At 43.2% G+C, this 15,617-nt stretch overlaps 1 long non-coding RNA gene across 1 annotated transcript; it reads left to right on the forward strand.

The window, feature by feature from the left end:
• The first annotated feature begins 11,535 nt into the window (after positions 1–11,535).
• Positions 11,536–12,555, forward strand: LOC143960176 (uncharacterized). The gene is made up of 3 exons (XR_013270274.1): positions 11,536–11,601; positions 11,944–12,122; positions 12,225–12,555. It is a non-coding gene; the product is annotated as an uncharacterized LOC143960176 (long non-coding RNA).
• Positions 12,556–15,617: the final 3,062 nt, after the last annotated feature.

A 15,617-nucleotide genomic window follows, 5' to 3' on the forward strand; every position in this document is an offset into this window, starting at 1 on the left:
ACCCAGTTCCTACCGAGAAATCCGCTCGTGTGTATGCTAGTCCGACGGATAAAAACCGACGCGAGGGCAGCTATTGGCTACTGGCTATGAACTTCCTTATTATAGTCCAGTCGTACGTCATCACGTTCGAATCCGTCGGACTTTTGGTGTGATTGTGTGTGGCCAAGTCCGTTCATTCGGAAAGTCCGTCAGAACTCCGTCGAAAGTCTGTCGGACCTAGTCCCTCGAAAAGTCCGGTCGTGTGTACGCGGCATAACCCATTGTTTACCAGGTCATTTTGTTTTACATTTTTGCACACACAATCTGCAATTTTTTTTCCCCTAGAAATTACTGTAAACCCCTCAAACAGTATATACAGTATCTCACAAAAGTGAGTACATCCCTCACATTTTTGTAAATATTTGATTATATCTTTTCAACACTGAAAAAATTACACTTTGCTACAATGTAAAGTAGTGAGTGTACAGCTTGTATAACAAAAGTGAGTACACCCCTAAGTGAAAACGTCCCTCTTGGGCATGGAGTTAACCAGAGCTTCACAGGTTGTCACTGGAGTCCTCTTCCATGACGACATCATGGAGCTGGTGGATGTTAGAGACCTTGCACTCCTCCACCTTCTATTGGAGGATGTCCTGCAGATGCTCAATAAGGTTTAGGTCTGGAGACATGCTTGGCCAGTCCATCACCTTTACCCTCAGCTTCTTTAGCAAGGCAGTGGTCATCTTGGAAGTGTGTTTATGGTTATTATGTTGGTACAGTGTACGAAGAGGGAGCTGATGCAGCAATGCTGTGGGCTGGATCTGAAGTGCCTGCAGCACTGATCTGTGCCCATCCATCTACATTCATGCTCCATCCATGCCCAACCATCCCCATCTATGCCTCATCTGTGCCCATCCATGGCTTATTCATACTCATCCATGCCACATCAGTGCTCATACGTGCCACATCCATGCCACATCAGTTCTTATCCATGCAACATCCATGTCACTACAGTGCCCATTAGTGTCTCACAAAAGTGTAATAGGTAGTCAAATTATGTAATTTATGCTCCTAGAACACCTGATGGTGCTCTCTGCATGTTGGGCCTCTCTATTAGGCCTGGCTGTGTAAAAGTCTCACACATGTGGTATTGTCATACACGGGATGAGTAGCAGAATGCATTTTGGGGTGTAAATTTTGCTATGTACATTCTATGTGTTAGAAATATCTTATACATGGAGAACTTTGTGTAAAAAAAAAAAAAAAGCGTTTTAATTTTCTTTCTACATTTTCCAAAAACTTGTGGAAAAAAAAATCATTAGTTTAAAAGACTCATAATGCCTCATAGAATATATGTTTGGATGTTTGCTTTCCAAAATGGGGTAATTTTTTGGGCGTTTCCAATGTCATGGTAGCTCAGGGCCTTCAACAGTGTAAGAGGTAGTCAAGAAATGAAATGTATAATTTATGCTCTGAGAACACCTGACGGTGCTCCCTGCATGTTGGGCCTCTGTATCTGGCCAGGCAGCATAAAAGTCTCAGACATGTGGTATCACCATATTGAGGAGTAGTAGAATGTATTTTGGGGTGTAATTTGTGGTATGCATATGCTGTGTGTAAGAAATAACTATTTTAATTATTATGACAGTTTTGTGGAAAAAAAAATCTTCTTTTGCAAAGAATTGTGGGGAAAAAAATACTTAAAAAAAACTCACTATGCCTCATACTAAATACCTTGGACTGTTTACTTTCCAAAAAGGGGTAATTTGAGGGTTATTTGTACTTTCCTGGCTTGTTAGTGTCTCAAGAAATGATAGGCTGTCAGTACATCAGGTGTGATCAGTTTTCAGAGATTGGCACCATAGTTTGTAGACTCTATAACTTGCACAAAGACCAAACAATATACACTTATTTTGGTAATTTTTACCAAATATATGTAACCGTATAAATTTTAGCCAAAATGTATGAAGAAAAATTACCAATTTGCAAAATTTTATAACCGAAACTAAGAAATAGCGATTTTTTTTTTTTACCAAATTTTTGGTCTGTTTTCATTTACAGCTCAAAAAATAAAACAACCCAGTGGTGATCAAATACCATCAAAAGAAAGCTCTATTTGTGTGAAAAAAAAGGACAAAAATTTCATATGGGTACAATATTGCATGGAAAAGCGTAGCACAGCTGGTAGTGCCAAGGGTGGGCAAACGCATCCAGCCCTACTGCTGCGTCCCCTCGGCGATGAGAAAATAATCTGTCCACCTTCGAGTTTTGCTGGCAAAAAGGTCCATCTGGGGAACCCCCCAAGCCTCGGAAATCAACAGGAATACCTCCCGATTCAGACTCCACTCCACCTCTATCAACTTCCGCCTGCTTAGGAGATCTGCAAATAAGTTCTGAGAACCTTTCAGGTGCACTGCCGATAGTGAGGCCGTATTCTGCTCTGCCCAGGCTAACAAAAGATTGGCTAACTCCATCAAGCCTCTGCTCCTGGTTCCCCCCTGCTTCATTATATAGGTTACCGCAATTGTGTTGTCTGACAACACCTGGACATGGTGACCCCTCAATATCTGCTGAAAGACCAACAAACCCAGAAAGATCGCCTTCAGCTCCCTCCAGTTGGACGATCTTCGGGCTTCCCACTTGGACCAGACCCCCTGAGACGTTTGACCTTCCAGGTGGGCCCCCCAACCCCAGGCACTTGCGTCTGTCGTCAGCCGCTTGTCCATGGGAAAGGTCCACGCCAGACCCCTTGAGAGGTTTGCTTGGTCTCTCCACCACCAGAGAGCCCTTTTTGTCCTTGTAGAGATCCTTATCTGCTTCTCCAGAGGATCCTGATGGGACCAGTTTGACAGAATATCCCTCTGAAGGGGTCTGGAATGTAACCTGGCCCATTGAACAGCCGGGATTGCTGCCGTAAGCAGACCCAGAACTGCCATAGCCAACCTGACCGAGACTGGTTGCTTTGTACCTGCTTTACAGCTAGCTGTATCTTTTCCTGCTTTTCCAGCGGCAGTAACACCTTCTGGAGAACCAAATCTATCGAATAACCCAGAAACCTCATCTCCTGTGAGGGGACCAGATTTGACTTCTCCAGATTCAGAAGCCACCCCAGGCTTTTGAGGTGAGACTGGGATGTCTGGAGATTGACTAGGACCTGCTCCCTGGAGTCCGTGAAAAACAAAAGGTCGTCCAAATAAGGGACGACTGAAATCCCCCTTAGCTTCAGGGGCTCCAGAGCCTCTGCAATAATTTTTGTAAAAGACTCTGGGGGAGGACGAGAGTCCGAATGGCAGAGCCCTGAATTGGATACTGCCATACCGAACTCCCTAGATCCACTGCCAGGTGCAAAAACTGCTGAGATGCCTGGTGAATGGGTATATGGAGATAGGCATCCCTTAGATCCAGGGATGCCATGAAACAATCCGGGGTCAACAATTTTGTGATGGAAAAAATTGTATCCATCTTGAAGTGTTTGTACCATATGGACCTGTTCAGAACTTTTAAGTTCAGGATCAGACGGTACTTCCCTGAGGGTTTCCTCGCCAAAAAGATATGGGAGTAGAATCCCCTGCCTTGCTGACTTACTGGGACTTGGATCAAGACCTTTTGCTGCATCAAATCTTCAAAAGCTAAGTCCGTTCGTCTAGATCGGTGATGGCGAACCTTGGCACCCCAGATGTTTTGGAACTACATTTCCCATGATGCTCATGCACTGTGAAGTGTAGCTGAGCATCATGGGAAATGTAGTTCCAAAACATCTGGGGTGCCAAGGTTCACCATCACTGGTCTAGATACTTGCAAAAAAGCTGCATCAATTCGAGGCTTCTTGTTACATACCTCCTCCGAGTCCTTGTCCTCAAAAGGAAACCTTCTCTTGAGGGCTATTTCTGGGTCTTTCCACTCTTTTTTAACTGTATCCGAGAGGACCCTGTGGACTGGAAAAACTCGACGTTTTGTTTCGTCCATCCCCTGGTACATTTTGTCGTGAACCGACAGCTGTACTTTTTCCTACTGGATTTCTAGAGTCGTGTAGATTGCCCTTAAGATATCATCTACCTCCTCTAGTGATAGCTTGTACCGAGAGTCCCTGCTATCTTCTTCCTCCTCTTCAGAGTCCCTGAGGGAGACAAGAGTACTCCGCCATCGCTGTCTTGCTCTCGTCTATTCCGCTGAGTAGGACAGCTTTCTTCCATACAAATCCGCCATTCATTTGAATTTTCCCGGCTGCTGCGTCATCAGGGTTGGCCGGAAGCGGAAGCACACGGTCACCTGACCCGCCCCTTGGTCCCTGCGTTCCAGGTGCTTGAACCACGGCGCCACGCCCCCTCAGAGCGCCCTGCGTCACCGGAAACGACGCTATCGCCGCCCGGGACCTGGACCCGAAAACGGAGCGCGTCGCTGACCTGCAGCGACCTCTGCCAGCAACAGAGCCCTCCCTGTGCTAACCAGCGGCCTCCAAGCTCACGACGCCAGCGCTCTGAGGCTCCTCGCTCCCGTGAGATGGCGGGACCAGGACCCCTCACCCCTGGAGAAGCTGCTGGGAGTCATGAACAGAAAACACAGCTTGGTAAGCCTGCTCTCCCCCGGAGAGAGTGTAGCTTTCCCTGGTTCCAGGCACATGCTTCCCTCATGGAGGAAACACAATAACTGAAGCCATGCGGGAAGAGGAGGTGTTTTTAAAGTGGGCATGTGTTTCCTGAGAAGAAGGTGGAGCTACACTCTCTCCGGGTTTGTCCTGAAAGGCGATTTGAGAAAAATCGGATCCCTTTTATTGCTGTCATAAGGAATGCAAACATCCCTTGTGAGAGTAAAAGGCGATGACAGGTAATTTAATGGAGGGATCGGAGGTCTAAAAGACCCCAAATCCCTCCTTTGCCCTTCAAAGTATTTAGATCGCCAAAATCAGCGATTCTAAAAACAATTGGCAGCCAAGTAAATTGGAAGTGACAAATTTTACTACGGAGACCCGATCGAAGCGGAATCTGGCTTCATTCAGGATCACAGTCTAGCTGGCAGACACCCCGTATAGTGCCTCGACTCATCCTGGGCCCAGGCAGAGTGGCGGCAGGAGGAGAATGTCCCCTCCTGCCTGGGATAACAGCTGAGCATGGCTGCCGAGCTGGATTGGCCATTATCACCAGATAGCTGACCACCCGCTCTAAAAAGCGGTACAGGGGTATAGCCTGCAGCTGCAGGCTATACCCTGATACATCCACATCCACTTCCTGATACCGGTACGGCGGCTTGCGGGAAATGGTTACATTTATTTATTATTTACCTTACAGACAGTCCCTGGGTTATGAATGTTCGAGTTACGAATGACTCATACGCAGGCAGCATGATGTCACTTACGGCTGCCTGTGCTCCATGCTGGTACCGGAAGCCACCAGGGGTCATCCTGCCGGCTACATTAGTGAAATCCCACATTTCAGGTCAGTCCAGGCTACAGAACTTGTGCATTGTGGCCATTACAGTACTGTACCCACTACTATTAGGCGTATGCCCTGTACTTTTACTTGTAACTACTATGATAGTAGGACAGTGTGATCCAGCACAGTGGTGGTGGAGGTGTGTGTTTTTATGCCATGTTTTTTTTTACTGTTTATAGTTTGTCAAAAACACTGTTTTTTTATGCTGCTTGGTCCTGAATGTAACTAACCTTCTGTGTCTTTTTTTAGCACTGTTTTTTTATTTTTTTTTGTGCTGGATCCCATGCTGCTGGACAGTTCTAAGGGTCAGGGGCCACTGATGCTGGCTGAGTAAGAACAAGAAGCGGGCATATCCCACCGATGAGCCTTATATCTTGCCAGCTCAGTGAGTGTTTTTATACAGTACCTACTTTACTATACAATAGATTGGTAATAACTTGGCTGGCTGATACACTTTCTTTTCTTTCTTCGTGTTGTTGTTCACTTCTAGAATGCACTCCCTTTGTCTTCACCCTGTAATGATACCTCCAAAAAACAAAGCTGATGCAAGTACTGGTGATATAAAAAAAAGTACAGGAAAGTCTGTTGACAATTTGCATAGAAAACCAAAATCAGCATTATATGCCTATCAGTCGTTCTTTAGTGCAAGAAAAGGCTTAAAACCTTTTCAAAAAAGGAGGGGAATTTTGGGACTTTAAATGAAGCACAAGTATGTGCCTCCATCCCGGTAATCGGTACGTAATAGAGGGAGTTTGGGACTTTAAAATGAAGCACTAGGATAATGGAGGTAGGTTTTAACCACATTGAAAAAAATATATATAATTTTTTATTGATTGTTCGGTAACAGATCATAAAAAATAATAAAGATCAGATTCATAGAGTATATAGGCGTAAGTACAGTAGAAGCATGATATATAGTATTCACATATAGCAGCACATAGTAGTAATAAATAAAATAATTGGGTAATATGGCATGGTAGTGCCTATGACAGCAAAACCGACATCAGCAAGTACATCCACATAATAGATATGCATCCACTAGATGTAAAACAAAAATAAATTTAGTATATAGTTAAAAAAGTAAATTCATAACAAATTCATAAAGTATATAGGCGTAAGTACAGTAGAAGCATGATATATAGTATTCACATATAGCAGCACATAGTAGTAGTAAATAAAATAATTGGGTAATATGGCATGGTAGTGCCTATGACAGCAAAACCGACATCAGCAAGTACATCCACATAATAGATATGCATCCACTAGATGTAAAACAAAAATAAATTTAGTATATAGTTAAAAAAGTAAATTCATAATAAAATAAATATAGTTCCATATAAAGTATAACTGGGACATCATTTCAAAAGCACGACGCGTTTCGTGGGTGTCTCCCCACTCATCAGGAGCTGATGCGACCAAAAAATTCCTATGGAATAGAATAAAGAATAATATAATATACTAACCATATAAATAAAAATAAATTAATGGGGATTTAATGCATGTAAATGGTTAGCCAGGGCAGACTCACCAATCCGGATGGAAAGTGCAGTGTGCGGCAGTGGGCGTAGGGTGGGCCATGGGCAAGATCCCTCCCCGGGAACTGAGGCGGCATAGACATGGATGCGATATCAGGCGAAACCAAAAAGATACAGCAGTGTTGAAGAGTATCAGATATGGAATGTGTGGCAATTGTTGAAAACAACATATCTAAAAACAAAATGTTAATAGTATGTATGATTAATGAAAATAATGTGATGCAAAAGTAATTGAAAATTGATAGTGACCCTCAAAGAGTACAGAGAGAGTGCTGGCCATAAGCCAAGTATATACTATGTAGTAAGTATATGCAGATGAATGTAAACAGTGAATGGTGTGCAAAAATTAAAGAAATGTAATAGTGTAAAAGAAAGTATGAGTGTGCAGTTTAACCAGTTGCCGACCGCCGCACGACGATGTACGTCGACAGCATGGCACGGGCAGGCATATTGGCGTACATGTACGTCCCTTGCCTCCCGCGGGTCGGGGGCCCGATCGGGCCCCCGCCCGGTGCCTGCGGCGGTCGGTTTTCGTCCGGGAGCGATCCGGGACGAGGGGGCGGCCATTCATGGCCACCCCCTCGCGATCGCTCCCGACGAATAGGAATCCCCCGTGACATCACTTCCTCTCCTGTAATGTAAACACAGGAGAGGAAGTGATGTATTCTCTCCTCCGTGTCGGTATTTTTCGTTCCGACACGGAGGAGAGCGGATCGGTGAGTTGCATCAACACTCTACACACACAGTAGAACATGCCAGGCACACTCACACCCCCCCTTTACCCCCCGATCACCCCCCCAATTACCCCTGCCCCCCAGTCACAGTGACACCAATGTCATTTTTTTTTTTTTTTTTTTTTTTTTTTGCATTGGTGTCATTTGTGACTGTAATAACTGTTAGGGCAGTTAGAGTTAGCCCCCTTTAGTTCTAATGTACCCCCCTAACCCCCCCAATAAAGGTTTAACCCCGTGATCACCCCCCGTCGCAAGTGTCACTAAGGCTGGGTTCACATTGCAGCGGTTTATGAGAACGAATGTGATTCGCACCGCACTGCAGTGCAAATCACATCCGATCTCTGTGCGATTCGAGTTCAGCCATTCGCCGCACCCGCCACACCCGCCGCACCCGCCGCAAATTCGCACGGGACCCTTTTTTTGGCCCGCAGCAGAATCGGATCGCATGGGTGTTCACACCATGCGATCCGAGTTTGCAGATCGCACTGCGATATGCGAACTGATCTGGGGTTGTCAGTAACATTTCACTGACACTCCCAGCAGTTCGCATAGGGCAGTGTGAACTGCCGCCGGGAGGCATGCGATGCGGGAACCCGCCGCGGATTTGCGGCGTTTCCGCATCGCTCCAGTGTGAACCCAGCCTAATAAGCGATCATTTTTCTGATCGCCGTATTAGTGTCACAGGTGACGCTAGTTAGGCAGGTAGGTATTTAGGTTCGCCGCAGCTTTTTATAGCGCCAGGGACCCCCATATACTACCGCATAAAGCCCCCTGATTGCCCCCTAGTTAACCCTTTCACCAGTGATCACCATATAACTGTTACAGGTGACGCTGGTTGGTTAGTTATTTTTTATAGTTTCAGGGCACCCGCCATTTATTACCTAATAAAGGTTTAACCCCCTGATCACCCGGCGGGTGTCATTTGTGACTAATAACTGTTAGGGCAGTTAGGGTTAGCCCCCTTTAGTTCTAAGGTACCCCCCTAACCCCCTCAATAAAGGTTTAACCCCGTGATCACCCCCCGTCGCCAGTGTCACTAAGGCTGGGTTCACATTGCAGCGGTTTATGAGAACGGATGTGATTCGCACCGCACTGCAGTGCAAATCACATCCGATCTCTGTGCGATTCGAGTTCAGCCATTCGCCGCACCCGCCGCAAATTCGCACGGGACCCTTTTTTTGGCCCGCAGCAGAATCGGATCGCATGGGTGTTCACACCATGCGATCCGAGTTTGCAGATCGCACTGCGATATGCGAACTGATCTGGGGGTGTCAGTAACATTTCACTGACACTCCCAGCAGTTCGCATAGGGCAGTGTGAACTGCCGCCGGGAGGCATGCGATGCGGGAACCTGCCGCGCATTCGTGGCGTTCCCGCATCGCTCCAGTGTGAACCCAGCCTAATAAGCGATCGTTTTTCTGATCGCTGTATTAGTGTCACAGGTGACGCTAGTTAGGCAGGTAGGTATTTAGGTTCGCTGCAGCTTTTTATAGCGCCAGGGACCCCCATATACTACTGCATAAAGCCCCCTGATTGCCCCCTAGTTAACCCTTTCACCAGTGATCACCATATAACTGTTACAGGTGACGCTGGTTGGTTAGTTATTTTTTTATAGTTTCAGGGCACCCGCCATTTATTACCTAGTCTCACTAGTGTACCCCTAAATTTAGGGGTGTCTACTTTCCAAAATGGGGTCATTTGGGGGGGGTTTGTGCCATCTTGGCATTTTATGGCCTTCAAAACTGTAACGCCCTTAGAAAGCCTGAAGGCGGTGCTTGGTTTTCGGGGCCCCGTACGCGGCTAGGCTCCCAAAAAGTCCCACATATGTGGTATCCCCGTACTCAGGAGAAGCAGCAGAATTTATTTTGGGGTGTCATTTCACATATGCCCATGGCATGCGTGAGCAATATATCATTTAGTGACAACTTTGTGAAAAAAAAAAAAAAAAAAAAAGTTTGTAATTTTCCCGCAACTTGTGGCAAAATATAAAATATTCCATGGACTCAACATGCCTCTCAGCAAATAGCTTGGGGTGTCTACTTTCTAAAATGGGGTCATTTGTGGGGGTTTTGTGCCATCTTGGCATTTTATGGCCTTCAAAACTGTAATAGGTAGTGAGAAGTGAACTCAAAAATTTACGCCCTTAGAAAGCCTGAAGGCGGTGCTTGGTTTTCGGGGCCCCGTACGCGGCTAGGCTCCCAAAAAGTCCCACATATGTGGTATCCCCGTACTCAGGAGAAGCAGCAGAATTTATTTTGGGGTGTCATTTCACATATGCCCATGGCATGCATGAGCAATATATCATTTAGTGACAACTTTGTGAAAAAAAAAAAAAAAAAAAAAAAAAAAGTTTGTAATTTTCCCGCAACTTGTGGCAAAATATAAAATATTCCATGAACTCAACATGCCTCTCAGCAAATAGCTTGGGGTGTCTACTTTCTAAAATGGGGTCATTTGTGGGGGTTTTGTGCCATCTTGGCATTTTATGGCCTTCAAAACTGTAATAGGTAGTGAGAAGTGAACTCAAAAATTTACGCCCTTAGAAAGCCTGAAGGCGGTGCTTGGTGTTCGGGGCCCCGTACGCGGCTAGGCTCCCAAAAAGTCCCACATATGTGGTATCCCCGTACTCAGGAGAAGCAGCAGAATTTATTTTGGGGTGTCATTTCACATACGCCCATAGCATGTGTGAGCAATATATCATTTAGTGACAACTTTGTGTAAAAAAAAAAAAGAAATTTATTTTTTTGTCATTATTCAATCGCTTGAGGCAAAAAAATAAAATATTCAATGGGCTCAACATGCCTCTTATCAATTTCCTTAGGGGGTCTACTTTCCAAAATGGGGTCATTTGGGGGGGTTTTGTACTGCCCTGCCATTTTAGCACCTCAAGAAATGAGATAGGCAGTCGTAAACTAAAAGCTGCGTAAATTCCAGAAAACGTACCTTAGTTTGTAGATGTGACAACTTTTGCGCAAACCAATAAATATACAATTATTGACTTTTTTTTTACCAAAGACATGTGGCTGAATACATTTTGGCCTAAATGTATGACTAAAATTGAGTTTATTGGATTTTTCTAATAACAAAAAGTAGAAAATATCATTTTTTTTCAAAATTTGCGGTCTTTTTACGTTTATATCGCAAAAAATAAAAATCGCAGAGGCAATCAAATACCATCAAAAGAAAGCTCTATTTGTGGGAAGAAAAGGACGTAAATTTTGTTTGGGTACAACATTGCATGACCGCGCAATTACCAGTTAAAGCAGCGCAGTGCCAAAGTGTAAAAAGACCTCTGGTCATTTACCAGCAAAATGGTCCGGTCTGAAAGTGGTTAACAAAAAGTGAAGAAAATTGATGAAGGGTGTACATAGACCATGATAGACAAGGAGAGTGACAGAATTACCAGTCAGCAAGAAAAGAAAAGGTGAGAGTAGTAGGAGAAAAAAGATTTTTCACCTAAAAATCGCTCCTAAAACACCAGCAGACAAGATATTAGGATGAGAGATGGCTGTGTGTGCAGCTGGTCTCTGCATGGAGTCTGCACACACTGGCCGTCTTGTCTGCTGGTGTTGTTTTTAGGAGCGATGTTTAGGTGAAAAATCTCTTTTCTCCTTCTACTCACACTTCATCTCTGTTCTGATTGTACTTGACCCTGCCTATGCTCATGGTTACTACCTTTTGTCTTAAGCCACTATACTAGCTTTTATAAATATTACCATTACTATCATTAAAGTTTACCTTATATTTTTTATTTTTTTTTCTCCATGCTGGTTGTGCAATCAGTATCAGCTGTGGATAGTTAAAGGGGCCTTTATTTTCAGAGCCGCCCTGACCGGTGTCTGCAGACCTTATTGGCAGGACGCCGGCTGGACGGATCTCTCATCCTAATATCTTGTCTGCTGGCGTTTTAGGAGCGATTTTTAGGTGAAAAATCTTTTTTCTCCTACTACTCTCACCTTTTCTTTTCTTGCTGACTGGTAATTCTGTCACTCTCCTTGTCTATCATGGTCTATGAACACCCTTCATCAATTTTCTTCACTTTTTGTTAAACTGCACACTCATACTTTCTTTTACACTATTACATTTCTTTAATTTTTGCACACCATTCACTGTTTACATTCATCTGCATATACTTACTACATAGTATATACTTGGCTTATGGCCAGCACTCTCTCTGTACTCTTTGAGGGTCACTATCAATTTTCAATTACTTTTGCATCACATTATTTTCATTAATCATACATACTATTAACATTTTGTTTTTAGATATGTTGTTTTCAACAATTGCCACACATTCCATATCTGATACTCTTCAACACTGCTGTATCTTTTTGGTTTCGCCTGATATCGCATCCATGTCTATGCCGCCTCAGTTCCCGGGGAGGGATCTTGCCCATGGCCCACCCTACGCCCACTGCCGCACACTGCACTTTCCATCCGGATTGGTGAGTCTGCCCTGGCTAACCATTTACACGCATTAAATCCCCATTAATTTATTTTTATTTATATGGTTAGTATATTATATTATTCTTTATTCTATTCCATAGGAATTTTTTGGTCGCATCAGCTCCTGATGAGTGGGGAGACACCCACGAAACGCGTCGAGCTTTTGAAATGATGTCCCAGTTATACTTTATATGGAACTATATTTATTTTATTATGAATTTACTTTTTTTAACTATATACTAAATTTATTTTTGTTTTACATCTAGTGGATGCATATCTATTATGTGGATGTACTTGCTGATGTCGGTTTTGCTGTCATAGGCACTACCATGCCATATTACCCAATTATTTTATTTATTACTACTATGTGCTGCTATATGTGAATACTATATATCATGCTTCTACTGTACTTACGCCTATATACTCTATGAATCTGATCTTTATTATTTTTTATGATCTGTTACCAAACAATCAATAAAAAATTATATATATTTTTTTCAATGTGGTTAAAACCTACCTCCATTATCCTAAAACCTTTTCAGGGATTTAAAAGCTGCTCGTCCAGCAAGTAAAGGCAATTGCAATGAAAAATTTGTAGGGGTTGATTCAATCGCTTTAGGCTGGGTTCACACTTATGTTCCCTGCATCCAATTCGCATGACAGGAGAGTGTGATCATTTCTCAACGGACCCCATGCTGTGTTTCGCGCTGCACATAGTGTGAACCCAGCCTTAAAGAAAGAGCAAATCTGCATAATGTTAAAAAGTTCAAGGTGAAGTAGTGAGTGCCGATATAAGTGCTGCAATTGATTTTCCCAAGATAATGGAAGATATTGATGTTGGAGGTAATTTTCCAGAACAAATATTTAATGTAGTAGAAACTGACTGGTTTTGGAAAAGGATCTACATTTCAAAAGAGGAGAAAAAAAAAGACACGGGGATATAAAGCATCAAAGAACAGGATGACTTTTTTACTTGGGGGTAATGCATATGGGGATTTAAAGCATGAGCCTTCGCTAGCGCTTTCCTCCCTAAATCTGAGGGGACTATGTAATGGCACCAAGGCATCTATTTATGTTATTTGGGGGGTAAATTCAAAAGATTGGGTTACAGTTGTGGTTTTTCAAAATGGTTTTTAAACCATTTTGGCACTGCTGTTGAATGTTATTGCTTGGGCAAAAACATTTCTTTCAAAATTCTCCTATTCCTTGACAATGGCACTGTACTTTTAAACACTTTACATAATATGCTTCCCCAATGTAAGACTGGATTCACACTTATGCATTTTTAGTGCTTTTTGCAAAAAGCACTAAAAATGCATAGGTGTGAATCAAGCCTAAAAGGTGGTATTTCTACCCCCCAACACCCCATCACTACTTCAGCCAATGGATCAGGGAGTCACAGGAGTTCTTTACGAAAGGAAAATCTACTTTGCACTGCAAGTGCACTTGAAAGTGAAGTCGATTTAAATCTGAGGGGAAGCTCTGCTGATTTTATCATCCAAATCATGTGCAAGCAAAAGTGCTGTTTATTTCCCTTGCATGTCCCCCCTCGGATCTACTGCGACTGCACTTCCAAGTGCACTTGCAGGGCAAAGTGGATTTACCCCCAAATAAATAACCCCCGTAGTCTCCTTTAAAGAGGAAGTAAATGCTCCCACTCTGGTGCTTCTTTTCATTTAGTCCATTATAATAAGTAATTATCAAACTGTAGCCACTGTAAAACAGCCCAAATTGCATATTACTTATTGTATAAAGAAACTTTAAAAAACTTGTTTCCAGGGGTTAGGCAGCGCCATCTTAAGTAGTGTTTTCTGAGTCCACAGTGGAGTGTATTTCCGCCCTTACATTGAGCACTTCCTGTACGGTTACCCAAGCCTCCTTCTCAATCCAATGTTTCTATGGCAACACTGCTTCCCTGTTCATAACTGACTTGTTTTATTTCATAGTATTTACTTCTGCTGCTTATCTAGTGTTTTCCTGTGAGTCCTATCAGCTTCAGCTGATAAAAGTGCAGTAATGCTGTCCCACGCCATGCTTTACACTGCATGTGTCACATGGTATGTAGAAGGAAGCTCTGAGTGATTATGAAGCCTCCTGGGAGTTCAGTGTTGTGCCGTAGGAAGTCCTGATAACGGATAGATAAGACAGAGTGTGCCGTAAATCAGGGGAGATCTGGGCATGCTCAGTGACGTCAGCCTAAAGAACAAAAAGGATTACAATACTAAGCAAGTAAGGAGATATCTACAAGCAGTGTTCATTAGGGATTTTTATGCCGATTTACATGGGACAAAGTTGTGGGGGAGGGTTTACAACCACTTTAAGGCTTATTATTTACTGAGGACAGTCTCACAATCGGTCAGGGATACGCAAAAAGATGAGATTACCTTAAGGACGTTCTGAAAAAATTATAACATTTTCATGATGCCATCAAAAATATTACTGATGCTTGGGATGAAGTGAGAGAGACAAATATGAGGGGAGTTTGGGAAAAAAAAAAAAAAAAATTGTGCCCCCAATTCACACATTTTCTGGGGTTTAGAGATGATGAAATCACCAAAACAAGGCAAGTTGTGGTTGCTATTGGTAATCAACTGCAAATGGATATCAGTGAAAATTATGTCAGAGTTACTCCACTCCCGTGGCAAAGAACAAAGCAACGAAGACCACATGGAAATACAGCAGCAGATTATAGCAGAGAGTTAGTTAGAGAAGAAGGGTCCAGATACAGAGAAGCCTGCCAGAGTTTACTGGACAGTTATTGAAGACCTGAGATACTACAGGGATATTTATGAGAGAAAGGAAAGCTCTGTGCAAACCTCCCTTGATACCTACATCAAGAAACTGACCCCAGCAGCAGAATCAGATACTGACTCTATGATACCAGTCTCATGCTCTCCAACAAGTCAATCATCCTCTACCAAGATTGGTTAAGGTTGTACTACACTGTACATTATTTGAAATTGTACAAGCATCTACATGCAGAGGTGAAAATAAATATATGTTAAGAAACATCTGTCCAAGTTGCATTTATTTTTTTTATTTTGGCTACGTATGGTGTTGTGTTGTGTTAAAGCCACTGCAAGGTTTTTACTGCTGTCTGTTATCCTTGTTAGAAGGATCCAATCTCACTTCCTGTCCCTAAGACAGCAGGAAGTGAGAGGAAGGTCATTTTTTTTTTTGTACCTTTCCAACTTGCATACAAATTTAACTTAAAGTGGAAGTAGACCCATCAATTTAAACAGTTAAAAAAAAAAAGGCATGCCGGGAATGCTAACTGGACATTGGCTGTGCTCTCAGCCGAACCATCCAATGGCTGGTGTCATAACGAATCACATGTGCAGCACCATAGCAGTTGAAGATTAAACAGAGGCAAAGATGGCAGCTTCCTTGGCTGAAAACGATAGGGGAGTTTACTTCCACTTTAACAACAAACCTACCTGTGATGTTACATAGTTAGTCAGGTTGAAAAAAAGACACAAGTCCATCCAGAGTGA

The sequence above is a fragment of the Lithobates pipiens genome, unplaced genomic scaffold (genome assembly GCF_037356315.1).
Source record: "Lithobates pipiens isolate NorthernLeopardFrog02 unplaced genomic scaffold, aLitPip1_a1.2 Scaffold_8, whole genome shotgun sequence".
Classification (NCBI taxonomy): Eukaryota; Metazoa; Chordata; class Amphibia; order Anura; family Ranidae; genus Lithobates; species Lithobates pipiens.